Source organism: Mirounga leonina, unplaced genomic scaffold (assembly GCF_011800145.1).
Source record: "Mirounga leonina isolate KUSES-001 unplaced genomic scaffold, KU_Mleo_1.0 Mir_53, whole genome shotgun sequence".
NCBI lineage: Eukaryota > Metazoa > Chordata > Mammalia > Carnivora > Phocidae > Mirounga > Mirounga leonina.
In genome coordinates, this window is record NW_023270807.1 from 19,215,407 (window position 1) to 19,234,701 (window position 19,295).

General features: G+C 40.4%; 1 pseudogene; it reads left to right on the forward strand.

Annotated features, from left to right (window-relative positions):
* Positions 1-15,595: 15,595 nt before the first annotated feature.
* LOC118001047 lies at positions 15,596-16,937 on the forward strand (annotated as a pseudogene).
* Positions 16,938-19,295: the final 2,358 nt, after the last annotated feature.

Sequence of the window (19,295 nt, forward strand, 5' to 3'; positions counted from 1 at the left end):
TGAGGGGAACTCGTACAATCATATTATGCCCTTTATAGAGAACATGAAATAAAACTCCCACTTTGGTGCTTTGAACCATAATACACACATCCATGCGCGTGTGTATATGTCATTTGAGTCCAATGCACAAGAGCCTTACCTAGAGTTCTCTCTTTATTCACAGATATGCCTAGAGCAACCAGAATATCAAGTTAGAAACAATCTTTATTTAGCTGCTATGTACTGGGGTACTGGGGCACACTGCATGCCAGGTGCTGTCCTAGGAGGCTTATCATGCACTGGTGAACACAAATGTCCCTGCAGCCATCACATTTACATCCTCCTGGGGGAAGCAGACAACGAACAGAACACATATATATGTATCATAAAATCAGATTGTGAGGGAATGCCTGGGTGGCTCAGTCAGTTAAGCATCTGACTCTTGGTTTTGGCTCAGGTCATGATCTCAGGGTTGTGAGATGGAGCCCCACATTGGGCTCCATGCTCAGTGTGGAGTCTGCTTGAGATTCTCTCCCTTCCCCTCTGCCCCTCCCTCCTGATTGCATGCACACTCTCTAAAAAATAAAAAAAAAATCAGATTGTGATATGTACAATGAAGACAAACGTAGGGGTGGATCAAGCATGATGATGTGTGTGTAGGAGGGCGCAAACACTATTTTACATGGGGATCATCAATGGCCTCCTGAGAGAGCACCATCTATGTAGGAAGAGGACTGAAATGAGGAGTGAGTTATGTGAAGAGTGTGGAGAAGAGCATGTCAGGCAGAGGAAATAGTATGTCCAAAGGTCCTGGGGCAGGGTGTGTTTGGAAGCTGAAGGGACAGGAGGGAGCCCAGTGTGATCTGAGTAGAGTGAGATGAGAGAGGGTTAGGAGAGCGAGATCAGAGAGGAAGCTGGGCTAAGTCACTGTGATCTTTGTAAGCCAAAGTAAGAATTTTGGATTTTAAGAGACACTGACCTCAGTTTTGAAAAATGAGTCATCCAAGAGAGAAGAAGGAAGAAAAGTTCCAGGCAGAAGAAAGAGCACATGCAACAGTGCAGAGGAGGGGCTGGCCTCATGTCTTTGAGAGTGTCTGAGAGCTGATCCCAGTGGAGTCAAGCCTAAGGAGTGATGAGCCTGTGCGGGAGGTCAGGGCCAGGCCACAGTGTGCTCACTGTGTAAAGGTCCACATTGTCCATCACCAGGCCAGCTCCCCCTTGCAGTGTGGCCACACGTTGTCTTCTGGGCAAGAAGTGAGCCTGGTGTGATAGCAAGTTCTGACAGGGGCGGGAGAAGGGAGGTCAGTTCAGATCCAGTATCATTGGCAAAAGAACAGTTTGTCCAGGCCCCAAATGATTTCTTCTGTGGCTATTTGTTCTTTTTCCTGAGCTCAGAAGCAAAGGCCCAGGAAGTTACTGCTCCCTGAGATGAAAGGAATTATACACCAGGATGGGGGCCTGTGCCCTCAGAGTGGGGAGGTAGAAGGAAGAGAAAATGGCTTATGAACAAATGAGAAGTTTGGGTCAGAAACTATGGACAAAAGAGAGAAGATACCCCAAAGTGCCAGGCTCCTTGCAGGCAGCAAGGCTGGAGCCCAGGGGAGTCTGACAAATGCCATAAGCTTCTCTCTAAGGAGAGCCTGTTCCCACAGGCCTGATGCAACCTTATTTCTCTTAAATTATCTCATTGCTGTTTTCGTATCAGCACTCTACAAAACAACACAGGCCAGGAGTCATAGGTCGATCTCCTAAATAAGGAATAGGGAATTCGCTTCATATTCTGAACAGAGATGGCACCTCGCAAAATTGTGCCACAGTTGAGGCTGACCTTCACTGCATCCCACATCCACCTGCAGCCCAGGGTTTTGCTTTGGTCTCAGCAAGGGTATCAGCTGATTAGGCTTCAGGTCACTGCCATACAGGATGTTTGAAGGCTTCTGGGGGGCCCCTTGATACTTGTTTCTAAAGGCCACCTTAGAGGTCTGGGGGGGTTAGGTCGGACAGGCGAAGATCTACCTTACTCCTGAGGGTGAAGACTAGAAACTGCCTACGAAGAAAGAGTGATTTTAGAACAGTGCTTGATCTGACTGAAGAAAGTCTCTGGAGTGATGGAAAACAGAGGTGTGAATGGATAGTGCTCATCTTACATTGTGGGAATTACGTGCTCATTCATTTCTTTGACCAAAATTTATTGTCTCCTGTATGCCAAGCATTGTTCAAGGTAACACGGTTATAGCAGAAAACTTATATTCTGCTGTTTCACATTTAAAATATTGTATGGAGTTACAACAGAATCAAAGGATATTGGGAAGGGTCCTTTCTCTTTCTTGGTACTTGTAAGTAATGAGTCATCACAGAACATTCTAGAACCATAGAGAGGCTGGTAGCCTGCCTAGATCATTCAGGGAGCTCAGGACATGTCCATCTTTTCTAATTGGTCAGTCAACCAGGAGCTCAGACTAGGAGGATATAGGTAAGTAATTGGTATTCTACATGGTAGGTAAACTTTGAAATATGAAGTGAATTGTTTAATTCCGTAATCAGTAAGTTTCAACTTCTCTTGGTTGTATTAGTTTCCTGGGGCTGCCGTAGCAAAACACAACAAACTGGGAAGCTTAAACAACAGAAATTTATTCTGTCACCATTCTGAAAACTAGAAATCTTAAACCAAGGTGTTGGCAGGGCCATGATCTCTCAGAAGACTCTTGGGAAGGATCCTTCCTTGCCAGCAGTCCTGGGCATTACTTTGTTTGTGGCAGAACAACTTCAATCTCTGCTTTCATCTTCATAAGTCATTTGTCCCTGTGTGTTTTCAGATCTTTCTCTTATAAGGACACCAGTCCTTGAGTTTAAGACCTGCCTTCATCCAATATGACCTTATCTTAATTATATCTGCAAAGACTTATTTCCAAGTAAGGTAACATTCACAGGTAGTGGGGATTAGGGCATCAACGTATCTTTTGGGAGAATACAGTTCAAACCATGACACAGTTAAATCAAGGGGTGCCAAGAGGGATGGTGAAGGGAACAACACACCCAGGTACAGGTAATAAGGTCTACATTATCCATACAGAGCTTAAAAGCAGTTTTAGTATCACCATGCTCCCAGAATTCTAAGCAACATCAGTGGTCAAGTATTCCTCCCTACCAGGGGACCTTCTGCCACTCCTATCACGATCCTCCTACTTCCACCTGAACAGTGGTGTACATCACTTGTATTCATTTACAAAGGCTGCCATAACAAAGTTCCACAGACTGGGTGATGTAAACCACAGCAGTAAAACTTCTCCCAGTTATAGAGGCAAGTCCAAGATCAAGGTGTTGGCAGAGCTGGTTTCTTCGGAGGCTTCTCTCCTTGGCTTGTAGATGGTCATCCTCTCCCTCTGTCTTCACAAGGTCTTCTTCCTGTGTGTGTCTGTGTTCAAATTTCCTCTTATGAGGACACCAATTATGTTGGATTAGAGCTCATCCTAGTGACCTAATTTTAACTTAATCAGCTCTTTAAAGATCTTATCTCCAAATAGAGTCATAGCCTCAGATACTGGGGATTAGAACGTCAACATATGATTTTGGGAGGGTACATAATTCAGGCCATAACACCACTGAAATCATCTATTAAGTATTTTAGCCCTACTTTTTCCAAAAAATACATTCTTACATGTACCATCACTCTGTTATCACACCTATTACTGTAGCACTTCCCAAATGGGTTCCTAGGAAACAATTTCACAGCCATTACTTGTTAACAGAAGTTCATAGTGAAATAAGTTTTAGAGCAAAAAAAAGTAGCAAGGTTCCCCAACTTATTATATAATGGAACCCCTTTCTCAGTGATTTCTCTGATAATTCTTTTCAGAAAGGTGTTCTATAGAACAAAGCTGAAAAAAGCTTATTTATGGCAATATAAAAATTGTGGTGATACTGTTAGGAATATATTTAATTGCTCTTACTTAAAAAAACCCAAAATGTTGTCATTAAAAATTGTAATAATCTTGTGTGTGTATTTTACTACATACAAACAAATAAAACAAAATAAAAATAAGTAATATTGCTAGGACTCATTTTATGACTTGAGTCTAGGGCACAAATATGAGAACTGAACTTGAGAGCTGAAAAAGAGCTAATTGATATTAACCCTAATGTCAGCTAATTGAGAACCACCGGCTAACAAAGCTGGTAGGTAACTGAAGATAAAGATCACATGTTCTACTGAGGGCCTTGAATGACTGTAGATCCAATAGAAAAAAAAATTGAAAAATGAAAAAAAGGTACAAAGAATGAAATAAAATCACCCTAAGTTTGACCCAACAGAAGAAATCACTGTACACATCTCAAATTGTTTCCATTTTTTTTACTCTGCTCACCTATATTTATTGCATAACTCATATATCACATATTAAGTTCTATGCCCTACTTCAGGTACTAAAAATTGCATCTTAACCATTTTCTCATGTCATTAGAAATTGTTCATAAATATAATTTCTAATGGTTGCAAAATGCTACATAACATTTATTCCATACGTTAACATTTGAAACGATTTCCTTGTTGGTAGACTTTGGGTTGTCTAATTTTCTTTATTATAAATAACACTGTGGGGGCGCCTGGGTGGCTCAGTTGGTTGGGCGACTGCCTTCGGCTCAGGTCCTGATCCTGGAGTCCCGGGATCGAGTCCCGCATCGGGCTCCCTGCTCGGCGGGGAGTCTGCTTCTCCCTCTGACCCTCCTCCCTCTCATGCTCTCTGTCTCTCATTCTCTCGCAAATAAATAAAATCTTAAAAAAAAAAAAAAACACTGTGAAGGGAATCTTAATATGCATAAATATACATTATATATATAAACACTCTGTATTTCTTAGAATGGATTGCAAAAGATGGACTTTCTGGGTAAAGATATGAATATTTTAAGGCTCTTAGGCTTAGTGCTATTGAATACGGTAAAGCACCCATTTTGCTATATCTATGTCAGTGTCAAGTATGACACCCTAAAAATGCTAATTTGATCAGTAAAAACTGATCCCGTTTTAATTTTCACTTTCTTGATTACAAGTGAGTTTGTATAGTTTTCCATATACTCATTAGCTTTCCTTATTATTTTTTTATAAAAAAATTTAAGTGTGATAAAGTACACATAATATAAAAGTTAACATCTTAAGCGTTTTTAAGCGTAAAGCTCAGTAGTGTTAAATATATTCAGATTGCTGTACAACCAATATCCAGAACTTTTTTCATCTTGCAAAACTAAACTTTGTGTTCATTAAACAACTAAACATTCCTCTTACCCTCGGCAACAACCATTTATCTTTGGTCTCTATAAATTTGACTATACTATGGATAAAGAATACGAAAACACCAATTTGAAAGATACATGCACTCTTACGTTCATTGTAGCATTATTTACGATAGCCACATTATGGAAGCCACCTAAGTGTCTATTGATAGATAAGTGAAAGAAGATGTGGTATGTATAAAGAAGTTGTTGTGAAAACATGGATGAATCTAGAGCATATTATGTTAAGTGAAGGAAGTTAGAAAAAGTGAAGGAAGTTAGGAAAAGACAAATACTGTGTGATTTCACTTCCTGTGAATCTAAAAAACGAACAAAAAATGAACAAAACATTCAGAGAACAAACTGGTGGCTGTCAGAAGGGAGAAGGGTGGGGGGATGTGCAAAATAGGTAAAGAGGCTTAACAGGCTACAAAATACTTAAGTCACGGGCATGTAAAGTATAGCACAGGCTATATAGTCAATAATATTATAATAACTGTATATGGTAACAGACGGTAACTAGACTTACGTTGTATACCTGAAACTAATGTAATATTGTATGCCAACTGTACTTCAATAAAACCAAACCAAAACCAAAACAGCCCCCAAAACACTGCATTGCCATTCTGTCTGCCCTGGCCAAGTTCCAGGTGATATTCTTTGTATTACCTCCAACACTTAAAGTTTGGACACCAGGCACCCCTCACAGGATGTCTTTCTAAGCTTTATCTCTTTTATGAATAGTTTTTCATATCCTTTACCTTTTCTGGGCAGTCTTAATATCTTACTTTTCAATGTTTATGAATTCTTTATATATTAAGGACATTTACCTTTTGTCATATTGTGACAAATATTCTGCCCAGTTTGTTATTCATCTTCTTTTTTTTATGATGTTTTGAAATAAGTTTTCCATCAAATTAAAATTTATAATAGTCTTTTGAATATCTTTTTTTTCATTGAGGATAATTTGTTGTTGTTGAGGTATAAAGGACATATAGCATTATATTAGTTTCAGGTGTACAGCATAATGATTTGATATTTGATTATACAGTTGAGCTTTGAACCACATAGGTTTAAACAGCAAGGGTTCATTTATATGTGGATTTTTTTCAATAAGTATAGTACTATAAATGTATTTTCTCTTCCTTATTATTTTCTTAATGATATTTTAATTAAAGGAAATAACATTTTCTTTTCTCTAGCTTACATTAAGAATACAGTATATACACATAACATACAAAGTACATGTTAGTCAACTATGTATTACTGTTTTCAATAACTCTCAGGTAAATGATTTTTTTTTTTTTAAGATTTTATTTATTTATTTGACAGAGAGAGACACAGCGAGAGAGGGAACACAAGCAGGGGGAGTGGGAGAGGGAGAAGCAGACTCCCAGCTGAGCAGGGAGCCAGATGTGGGGCTCTATCCCAGGACCCTGGGATCATGACCTGAGCCGAAGGCAGACGCTTAACGACTGAGCCACCCAGGCGCCCCTCAGGTAAATGATTTCTTAAGCTGGTGTCCTCTACACAAACAGCGATTTATTGTAAGTGACTCTGATAATACTAAACATTCATTTCACTAATAGTAACTTCCTCTTACCAGGGGCTTTTTTGAGACAGAAAATAAGAAGCGAGAATCTTCCTTAGTCTTGTTCTTTTCTTTCTTTCTTTCTTTTTTTTTTTTAAGCTTAGCAGTGTGTTAAATTCATCCCTTCCTCATCTATCAAAGAATGCAACCTAAGCTCTCTTGACCAAACTCAGACTTGCTTTATTTGGGGCATTTATTAAAAAGGGGGAGGAAAAAAAACTAAAAGATTTTGGATACCATTCTGGTGAGCATTGTGATACCAAAGCAAGCCTGGATCCTTATTTCACATCTTGTTTACTTTTTCAGAGGGAATCTTACTTACACATAGTCCTTTAACTTTGAAAATGTTGCTTTTCTCTTTTCAACAGTGTAGATGATGTTTTGTTGGCCTTTGCTTCATGGCAAGTTCCAGTAAACTTCAGTATGTTCCTAGTGGCTGTCTCATGCATGCTCACAAGCAAGTCTGTCACCTTCATACTTAACCACCCTGGACAGCCAGACTGTGGGGCCCAAGTAGGTATATAACACCTGATAAGTGACAGTAGTGTCTATTGATGGTGGAATGCTTGGGGTAGCAAAGCTATTCAACCTTCAGCAGGAAAGCGAAAAAGTGCTCTGCTTTCTGTGTTTTTGTTTTTAGAAGGAATAATGTAGAGAAGTATTGGTGCCCCACTGTTTTGTTTTTGTTTTTGTTTTGTTTTAAAGATTTCATCTATTTATTCATGACAGAGAGAGAGAGAGGCAGAGGGAGAAGCAGGCCCCCAAGGAGCAGGGAGCCCGATGCGGGACTCGATCCCGGGACCCCGGGATCATGACCTGAGCCGAAGGCAGACACCCAACCATCTGAGCCACCCAGGTGCCCGGTGCCCCACTGTTTTAAAGGGCTTTCAGGAAATAGCTCTTCTGTGTTCTCCATAGAACTCAGAAATGAATCCAGGGAATCTGGACTATGAAAAAAAAGTCTTAAGTCACAAGGCCTATGTATAACACTTGGTGTATACTCATGCAGAATTTTTGAGGGGGAGGAACTGTTTGTCTTGGGCATGCTGTATTTCCAGTTCAACAGTCCCTACCATTGAGTGGATGCTCAATGAATATTGAGCCGGCTGCCAGATGCAACTTACCACTGCATTGTCAATATCTTCTCAGTAACAGGGCAGTGATAACTTAAGTAACAACCCAGGAGCTCCAGGGCCTAGGAATCTTTTCTCTAGGCACAGCAGATGATGTAGTGTCCCATTATAATGGGGTGACTTAAAGCCACCTTAGGAAGAAAGGTTTCCCCAATGATTTCTGAAATTCCATGAATAGATTATTTTTTCTGTTTGTGTTATTCTCACTAACTTCTTTGAAAATGCCTAGAGAAGGGTACCCATATTGGGCTCTTTCATGAGAATGAGTTGATTATGTGAAAATTTTCTTCACAGAAGAGACCATTAGCAGGAAGGGGAAGCTGTCCAGTTAGGAGGATTACACTCTCCCTGCTCCAGTATTCCCAAGCATGGGGGCTCAAGGGTTCCTCCAGACTTTTCTACTCAACCTTCAACATTGGCTTAAAATATAGGAGCTACTCACACCTCTTCTGTCAAGAAACAGGCCTCAATCTTATTGTCCACAAAACTATTTCTTGGGAGCAGGACCGCCCCCCCCCCCACTTTGCCCCCCTCCTTACCTACCCTCTGCCCTGGCAGGTTCCAAACAGAGAATCTACCCCTGGCTAAACAACCATTATTATGGATATATATACACATATACATATGTGTGTGTGTGTGTGTGTGTATATACACATATATATATATTTATTTATTTATAAGAATAAATATATTTCCTATTAATAACTCCACAGTGTTTGTGTGACTTGCATTTGAGACCAGGCAAAGGACCTGCTCAAAATGCAGAGGCGGACGCTGACACCTATTGAGCATCTCTTGTGAGCCAGGTACCTGGCCAGATGGACACTGCCTGGTGGAGATGACTTTATTAGGCAGATGTTATCATTTCCATGTTTACTGAGAACAAAGTTCAGGCTCTGAGAGAGACAAAGGACATTCTCAGGGTGATGGATCTGAGTTGAATTCCAGAACCCCAGTTCTCTTCTCTAGCAAGAAAGATTACCCATTCCTGGGGGTGGGGGGCAGGGCACAAGTTGTACATCCCTTCTTATATTCTTACTGGATTTTGCACAGGACTTTGGTGTGTTTCATAGGAAATGCATGTAATGGAAACCCATTCAAAATAAGCTTCAGCAAAAACCACCTAGGGTACCACCTAGAATTTGAGGAAGGTTGAACAACGAGGGCCTCAGCAGCAAGAATCCTTGGGCTTTCTCCCTAATGCTCCAGCCGTGAGGGGACTCAGTAAGGTGCAACTCTGTCTCTCAGCTGGAGTCCTCAAAAGAGAAGGCAGTTGACTTCTGGCCAGCCAATGAATTACCTCCTCTGCAGTGAGGTGTTTACCTCTAATTCAATCAGCTATGACCAAGAGTCATGAAGTAAAAACATGGCTCCTGGGAACTAATTTTGTGGGTGGATGAGACATTTCTCCAAAAACACAGTCATGTGCTGGGCAGACAGCCCAAAGATGTCTGTTATACTTGGATGTAACTCCATAAATGTTTATTGCCTGGTTGTTTTTTGTCCTGACCAAACACTTTGAGAACGTTGGCTGAATCATTCTGTCTTTTTCGTTTAGTCCAGGGCAGGGATTCATATGTGTTAAAGAAAAATATGTGTCATTTCTATATGCCAGTGGTTCCCTTGTTTACAACCACTGAAGCAAATCAAGAAAGAAGACATAGACTGTTTATTCTCAAATGCTTGGTTTCAAGGGGGCAGAGGAAATGGGAAAACATCTGTAAGGCTATTGTGTTTGCTGCTGGAAGATGACCAAGGCTGGTTATCAAATGGGTAGGCAGCAACAAGTAGGTGCTTTGCTTTGTCCTCATAGGAAGTTATTTCCTTTGTTTTGCAAGTTGGTTGAATTTCTCTGAGGTCAATATCCTGGATGCTCAAAACTCTTTTTTTCCCATCCAGAGTGCCCTAATTTTACATTTTCTATAACTCCAGAACTGACCAAAGGCTCATTTGCGAAGTACATCACTTGCAAGTTGACACTGAAGCTTGCACAGACATGGATTATACTTATACTGCCACCTTAAGGGAGCTTCTGGAATTCCAAGGTGCTTTTAAAATGATTGGTTATCAAATATAAAGTTTCAGAAAGGAAAGTGAGAAAGTTAAAAAAAAAAATCATAATGGGATAATCCACCTCCTTAAAAAATGACCTTCTGGAAGGTTTCAAGGCATAGACAATGTTGCCAGGTGTGTCTGAGTTACGGAGGTTAGGGTTTGAGACCTGCCTCAACCTTCCACAATCAGTGACTGTCCTTAACTCAGACATTTACCTTTTCCAAGACACAAGTATAAAAACCCATTTCACTGGGTTTTGTGTTGACCAAATGACATCACCTGTGTTCCTCTTTTGTGCTTGGTAAGCACTCAGTAAATGATTGCTATCTTATCTGAAATTTGCCATCACTGAAGGCATTAGGGAAGCCTTCTGCAGGGAGAGGTAGAGATAGGTAGGGGGAGGGGAGCATCAGGAACTAAAATAAAACCAAATACTCAACATACAGCCTACAGTGGATGTTCAGTAAACACTTAAATGAGGGAAAAGGAGAAAGGAACAATGTCGCTGGAGATGAGTTAACTGTCAAAATGGGGATGGAAAACATTCTTTCTACCATTCATTCTAGAATTGGGGAATCATAAAAATATAGAATGCCCATGTGGTGAGGATTCTAGAAATGTACTCCAATTTCTTTTTTCAAATGGGGTAACCAAGTGGTTGAATCACTTCTCAAGTTAAAATTGTGAATCAGTAGCATACTGCAATTAGAACCCAACATTTTGACAAATAACCAAGTGCCCTTTATATAATGCTGAAATATCACTCAAGATTGGCCAAAACAGGACTGCCTTGGGTTTTCTTTCTTCTTTTTTTTATGACTTGGGAAAGTTATTTAATCTGACTATGCTTTGATTTCCTCACCTGCAAAATCGCCATAATAATAATAATAATAATATACTACTTCAGAAGGTTGTAGTACAGATCCAATGAGAGGCTTCATATCAAGCATTAGAACTGTGCTATTAATGTTAACCAGTATGATTATCAGACCACAAAGTTCACTTCTCACAGTTAAATTGTTTCCCAGGCATGACCAGTCAGACTTTGCTGTTTCTAAAACCATTGGCTTCCTAACTCTGTGTCTCCATGATAATAAAAACATTTGCTATCTCTTTATAGCTCCTGGTGCATGGCACAGTTGCATTTTTTTTTTTTTTTAAGATTTTTTTGAGAGAGAGAGCGAGAGCGCACAAGCATGGGGAAGGGCAGAGGGCAAAGGAGAAGACTCCCCGCTGAGCAAGGAGCCTGTCCTCGGGGCTCAATCCCAAGACCCTGGGATTATGACCTGAGCTGAAGGCAGACGCTCAGCAGACTGAGCCACCCAGGCACCCCTATTTTGATATAGATTCATATACAGTCATAAGAGATAATACAGAGAGATCCCATGTACCTCTTACTCAATTCTCTCCAATGTAAACAATTCACAGAACTATAATATAGTACCACAACCAAGATATTGACATTGATATAATTCATCGATCTTATTCAGATTTCCCCAGTTTTACTTATACTCATTTATGTGTGTATTTTTAGTTCTCTGTAATTGTATCACGTGCACAGGTCCATGTATATAATATCACAGTCTAGCTACAGAATAGACCCACCATCCACAAAGACCTCTTGTACTATTCTTTTATAACCATACCTACTTCTCTCCTGCACTCTTTCCACCCCATCCCTCAACTCTGGCAACCACTTTTCTCATTCAGTATAACTCATGGACACTCACCTAGATTGTTGTGTATATCTGTTGTATTGCTGAGTAATATTTGATGATAGATGTACCACAGTTAAACCACTCACTCCTCAAAGGACATCTGGGTTGTTTCCTGTATTTGGCTACCAGGAATAAAGCTGCTATGAATATTCATGTACCGGTTTTGTGTAAATATAAGTTCTCATTTCTCTGAGGTAAATGCCCAAGAGTGCAACTGCTGGGTAAGAATGGTAATTACATGTTTAGTTTTATAAAAAATTGCCAAGCTGTTTTCCAGAGTGCACCACTTTACAGCAATGTGCAAGTGATCCAGTACGGGGGCATCCTTACCAACATTTAGTATTATTGCTATTTTTTATTTTAGCTTTTGTTGTAGGTGTGTAGTGATAGCTCATTGTGGCTTTAATTTCCATGCCCTTAGATGTTGAACATCTCATATGCTTTTTTGGCCATCTGCCTCTCTCCTCTTTAGTGAAATATCTCTTCATATATTTTGTCCTTTTTATAATTGGATTATTTCCTTTTTACTGTTGAGTTTTGAGAGTTCTTTATATATTTTAGATATAAGGCCTTAAAAGACATTTTACTTTTTTTTTTAAGATTTATTTATTGGGGAGAGAACATGCAGAGAGAGAGCATGAGTGGGGGGTGGGGTTGGGGGAGGAACAGAGGGAGAGGGAGAAGCAGACTCCCCGCTGAGCAGGGAGCCCGATGCGGGGCTTGATCCCAGGACCCTGGGATCATGACCCGAGCTGAAGGCAGAAGCTTAACTGACTGAGCCACCCAGGTGCCCCAACATTTTACTTTTAGAGTAAAATATCAACATTGGATTATGGGTAGCATAATGTACATACTAGTAAAATACACGACAACAACAGCACAAAGAATGGGAGGAGGTAAATGAAAGTACAGTGTAGTATGGTTCATAACATTATATATGAACTGACAGTGTTAATCCATGCCAAACCATGATAAGTTAGACATGCATATTGTAACCGTTTAAAAGACACAGAAAGAGGAATCATTAAAAAAAAAAGATATAACTAAGTCAATAGAGATAAGGTAGAATACCAAAAGATGGCAAGAAAGCAGGATTGAAGGAACAAAGTGCAGCTAAAACAACTAGGAAATGAATAACAAGATGAGACCCTTAAACCCAACCATATCGATTATTATATTACAATAAAGGTTAGTGGACTATGACCTTTAATTTAAAAAGATTTTTTTAAAGACCCCACTATTGAGGTGTTTACAAGGGACACACTGAAGTATAAAATCATAGATAGGTTGTAAGTAAAATGGTAGAAAATATTTAGTATACTAGCACTAATCATTAGAAAGGTGGTGTGGCTATATTAATGTCAGACACAGTAAACATCAAAATAAGGAGTATTACCAGAGATAAAAAGGGACATTTTGTTATGTTAAATGGGTCAATTCATTAAGGAGACTTACCGATCCTGAATGTGAAAGTAACTGCTAACAGAGTTTCATAGTATATACGCGGCAAAAGTTGACAAAATTAAATGGAGAACTGGACAAATCCTCAATCCTATTTTGAGATTCAACACTCCACTCTCAGTAATTGACAGTAAAGCAGACAAAGGGAAGGACAGAGATTCAGAAGAGTTGAGTATTATAAAAAACTCAACGTAGTAAAAAACACCACACACTGCACAGGTCAGATACACTTTCCATGTGAACATGGGGTATTCATCAGGAGAGACCATATATTGACCTATAAGACAAGTCTAAAATTTAAAGCTTTAAATCACACAGACTATTGTATGACCACAATTGTTAGACATTGGGCACCTGGGTGACTCAGTCGGTTAAGCATCCAACTGGTTTTTGGCTCAGGTCGTGATCTCAGGGTCCTAAGATCGAGCCCCACGTCAGCCCTCACTCAGCGGGGAGTCTGCTTGAGATTCTCTCTCTCCCTCTGCCCCTCCCCCCCACTTGCTCGCTCTCTCTCTCTCTGAAATAAGTAAATCTTATATTAAGAAAAGAAATTGTTAGACATCAATAATAAAAAAAGATATCTAGAAAATTCCCCAAAATTTTGAAATGAAGTAACATGCCACTAAATAACACATGGGTCAAAAAAGAAATCATAAGAGATTAAAAATATGAATAACAATGAAAATACCACCTAAGAAAATGTGTGGATACAACTAAAACAGTAATAAATATGAAATCCATAGCTTTAACTGCTCGTGTTAGAACACAAGCCTTTCTTCATTTTAAAATGAGAGTAGAAATAAAATAGATTTCAATATGGAATTTCATTTCATGGTAACTTTTTTTAGACTATTTCTCTTCGTGAATTGGAAAATGTAAACCTGTGAAACTAAATAAAAAGGCAACTATAGAATAAACCATCAGAGGGCACTATTCTTTAACTCCAGAGGAAAAAGCCTCTACTGTGAAAAAATGAAGAAGTAATCTGCTCTGGAACAGACCCAAGATAGCATTGAGATTTTATCCCTTTATTGGGCGAATGAGGCGTGGGGAGAGCAAATGACTTCCCAAGATCATCGTACAAATTCTAGGAATAGTATCAGAACTAGAAACCAGTCTCTTGACTGTTACAGCACATCATGATTCTTTGTGAAATTAGAGACAGACCCAGACTTTCCTATGGGCTTATGCTAACGAGCTCTTTTCCACCGGGATCTCCCAGCGAGGAGATGTATGCCTGGAGTTGCTGCAGCTGCTGTGGATTAGGGGAAGCAAACAGGGACGGAGACACCAGGACCTGGAGGCATTTGAGCATCCAGAAAACTGTGCTTGAAACTCATGTCACCTCTTGGATGCTCTGGTGATGCAAACCCGTATAATTCCTTTTTATTTAAAGCTAGTCGGTACACGGTTTTCTGTCACTTGCAACCAAGAATCTTGAATATGCCAAGCTCCTCTGCTTTACAAGAGAGGCAATGGAATTCAGGACATAGGGTTTTATTTTGGAAAGAGAAAAAAAAAATGTTCTAGATAACTCACCAGGACTGTGTTTGCAAGATAACTTGCAGATATATCCTATATATATCTCTATCTATCTATCTATCTATCTATCTATCTATCTATCTATATCTATATAGATATAGATAGATAGATATAGATAGATATCTAGATATAGATATATAGATATATATAGATATAGATATATATAGGATATCTTATATCTTATATCTTGCAGATATAACTTGTAAGATAATATCCTCTAACTAAGGATAGAAAAACATGTGAGGACATGCTCATGTTTCATTTTCCCCCAGAAATTTAAGTTCCTAAGTTATGGATACATTTTTTTTTCTCTGCTGACTCCTCCACTGCATTCTTGGCAAGGTAAATTATTTCAAAGGCCATTAAGAAAATATGTTGGTAGCAGGGAGATGCAGGTTGTGTCCTCTTGAATACAACAGTGTCCTCTGACTCTCTAGGGCTAAAGAGTAGGGAGTAAAAACAGTGCAGTTGATGTACTTTGCCTTTATGTGCATTATCTCATTTCCATCCCATAGCAACTCTGCGAAGTATTCTCATGTGTCTTTTACAGACGAAATAGAGACAAAAGTTATGCACTGCCTAAAGTCCCCTCGCTGATATGTATAAATATGAGGATTTGAACTAAAATCTATGCTCTTGCTTTAAACTAGAAGTACTTGTATCCCCTCTTAACCCAGTCCTGACAACTTTGCTAGGAACTTCAGCACATAATATTTTTGACTGAGGCATTAGCTGTTAAACAGCTTTCATTAAGAGGGCATGATGAGGCAGATTCTCTTACACAGACCACCTCAGAGTCCTGCTGTAAGAAGCAACAGTCTCCTCTTCCTCCCCGCCATCTGCTCGGCAGCCGCAATGCAGCAGCCATGCATGAGTGCATCTCCATCCGTGTTGGCCAGGCTGGTGCCCAGATTGGCAATGCCTGCTGGGAGCTCTATTGCCTGGAACACGGCATCCAGCCCGATGGTCAGATGCCAAGTGACAGGACCACTGGGGGAGGAGATGACTCCTTCAACACCTTCTTCAGTGAGATGGGCATTGGCATGCATGTGCCCAGGGCCGTGTTTGTAGACCTGGACCCCACGGTCATTGATGAAGTTCGCACTGGCACCTACCGCCATCTTGTCCACTCTGAGGAACTCACAGGCCGGGAAGATGCTGCCAATATGCCCAAGGGCACACTGCACCATTGGCAAGAGATCATTGACCTTGACTTGAACCAAATTCAGAAACTTGCTGACGGACACACAGTCTTCAGGGCTTCTTGGTTTTCCACAGCTTTGGAGGAGGAACTGGTTCCAGGTTCACCTCCCTACTGATGGAAAGTCTGTTGATGGTAGCAAGAAGTCCAAGCTGGAGTTCTCCATTTACCCAGCCCCTGGGTTTCCACAGCAGTAGCTGAGCCCTACAACTCCATCCTCACCACCCACAGCACCCTGGAGCACTCAGATTGTCCCTTCATGGTAGACAATGAGGCCATCTATGACATCTGTCATAGAAACCTCAATATTGAACGCCAAACCTACACTAACCTGAATAGGTTGATAGGTCAGATGGTGTCCTCCATCACTGCTTCCCTCAGATGTGATGGAGCCCTGAATGTTGATCTGACAGAATTCCAGACCAACCAGATGCCCTATCCCTGCATCCACTTCCCTCTGGCCACCTATGCCCCTGTCATCTCTGCTGAGAAAGCCTACCATGAACAGCTGACTGTAGCAGAGATCACCAATGCATGCTTTGAGTCAGACAACCAGATGGGGAAATGTGACCCTTGCCATGGCTTGCTGCCTGTTCTACTGTGGTGACGTGGTTCCCAAAGATGTCAATGCTGCCATTGCCACCATCAAGACCAAGCGCAGCATCCAGTTTGTGGACTGGTGCCCCACTGGCTTCAAAGTGGGCATTAATTACCAGCCTGCCACTGTGGTACCTAGAGACCTGGCCAAAGTACAGTGAGCTGTGTGCACGCTGAGCAACACCACGGCCATCGCTGAGGCCTTGGCTCCCCTGGACCACAAGTTTGACCTGATGTAGGCCAAGTGTGCCTTTGTTCACTGGCATGTGGGTGAGGACATGGAGGAAGGAGAGTTTTCTGAGGCCTGTGAGGATATGGCTGCCCTTGAGAAGGATTATGAGTAGGTTGGTGTGGATTCTGTCAAAGGAGAGGGTAAAGAAGGAGAGAAATACTAAAGTTAAAAACGTCATAGGGAAGGGATGCCTGAGTGGCTCAGTAGCTTAAGCGTCTGCCTTTGGCTCAGGTCATGATCCCAGGGTCCTGGGATCGAGCCCTGCATTGGGGTCTTTGCTCAGCGGGGAGCCTGCTTCTCCCTCTGCCTGCTTCTGTGTGCGCTCTCTCTCTGACAAATAACTATGGTCTTAAAAAAAATTAAAAATTTAAAAATTTTAAAAAAGTCACAGAGGTGCTGCTTTTACAGGGAAGCTTGTTCTGTTTTAGCCTTGAAATGTTGTGCTCTGATTGGTTAATTTGTCTATAGCAGCATATACTCTCATATACGACTACTGACCTGTGCTTGAAAACACAACGCTGCTAACACGGACCCAAGCTGTCCATTTCTCTGGTGGGTTTGAGTAAGCTATTCCTTGTCCTAAGTGGTAGAAAAAAAAGAGGTTATAGTGAAAGCATAATGGATTCAAAGGTATAAAAAAATGCTAGTTTTTGCTCAGAAGTTCCTTTTTTTTAATTTTATAAAAATTTTTTTATTGTTATGTTAATCACAATACATTACATCATTAGTTTTAGATGTAGTGTTCCATGATTCATTGTTTGTGCATAACACCCAGTGCTCCATGCAGAACGTGCCCTCTTTAATACCCATCACCAGGCTAACCCATCCTCCCACCCCCCTCCCCTCTAGAACCCTCAGTTTGTTTTTCAGAGTCCATCGTCTCTCATGGTTCGTCTCCCCCTCCGATTTCCCCCCGTTCATTCTTCCCCTCCTGCTATCTTCTTTTTTTTTTTTTCTTAACATATATTGCATTATTTGTTTCAGAGGTACGGATCTGAGATTCAACAGTCTTGCACAATTCACAGTGCTTACCAGAGCACATACCCTCCCCAGTGTCTATCACCCAGTCACCCCGTCCCCGACTCCAGCAACCCTCAGTTTGTTTTCTGAGATTAAGAAGTCCTCATATCAGTGAGGTCATATGATACATGTCTTTCTCTGTTTGACTTATTTCGCTCAGCATAATACCCTCCAGTTCCATCCAGGTCGTTGCAAATGGCAAGATCTCATTCCTTTTGATGGCTGCATAATATTCCATTGTATACCACATCTTCTTTATCCATTCATCTGTCGATGGACATCTTGGCTCTTTACACACTTTGGCTATTGTGGACATTGCTGCTATAAACATCGGGGTGCACGTACCCCTTCGGATCCCTACATTTGTATCTTTGGGGTAAATACCCAGTAGTGCAATTGCTGGATTGTAGGGTAGCTCTATTTTCAATTTTTTGAGGAACCTCCATATTGTTTTCCACAGTGGCTGCACCAGCTTGCATTCCCACCAACAGTGTAGGAGGGTTCCCCTTCTTCCGCATCCCCATCAACATCTGTCATTTCCTGACTTGTTAATTTTAGCCATTCTGACTGGTGTGAGGTGGTATCTCATTGAGGTTTTGATTTGGATTTCCCTGATGCCGAGTGACGTTGAGCCTTTTTCATGTGTCTGTTGGCCATTTGGATGTCTTCAGAAGTTCCTTCTAAATCATTTGTACCCACTTTTATTCCCTGTTTGAGGTATAACATACATAAAATGTTTAAAGTGAGCTCATTTTAAGTGTACAGCTTAGTCATTTTTAAACATATTTATAACCATGAATCATCACCCAGATTAAGATGTAGAGTGAGTCTAGCACTATAGAAGTTTTTTTTATTTCTTTCCAGTTGGTACTAGTTCACTCCCACCCAGAGGCAACCACTGGTGGGGTTGGATAATTGTAGCTTAGTGCTGTCTGTTCTTGAACTTATAAATTGAATCATACAGTATATATTTTTTAAAAATCTGGATTCTCTACTCAACATGACATTTGTGAAATTCATTCATGTTGGAACAGTTCTTTTCTATCCTTGTGTTATAGTACATTGCTCTTCCTTTTTTTAATTGAGGTATAATGGACATGTAATATTAGTTTCATGTGTACTACATAATAATTTCATATATATATGGCAAAATGATTACTATAATGAGTCTAGTTAACATCTGTCTATACATAGTTACAAAAAAGTTTTTTCTTATAATAACTTTAAGTCTATTCTCTTAGCAACTTTCAAACATGCAATATAGTATTATCAACAGTTACCATGCTCTGCATTATATCCCCATGATTTATTTTATAACTGGAAGTTTGTACCTTTTGATCCCATTCACCCCATTTCTCCCACCCCTCACCCCCTACTTCTGGCGACCACTAATCTGTTCTCTATCTATGAGTTTGTGGGTATGTCTGTTTTAACTATCCACATATAAGTGAGATTATACTGTATTTTGTCTTTCTCTGTTTGACTAATTTCACTTAATATA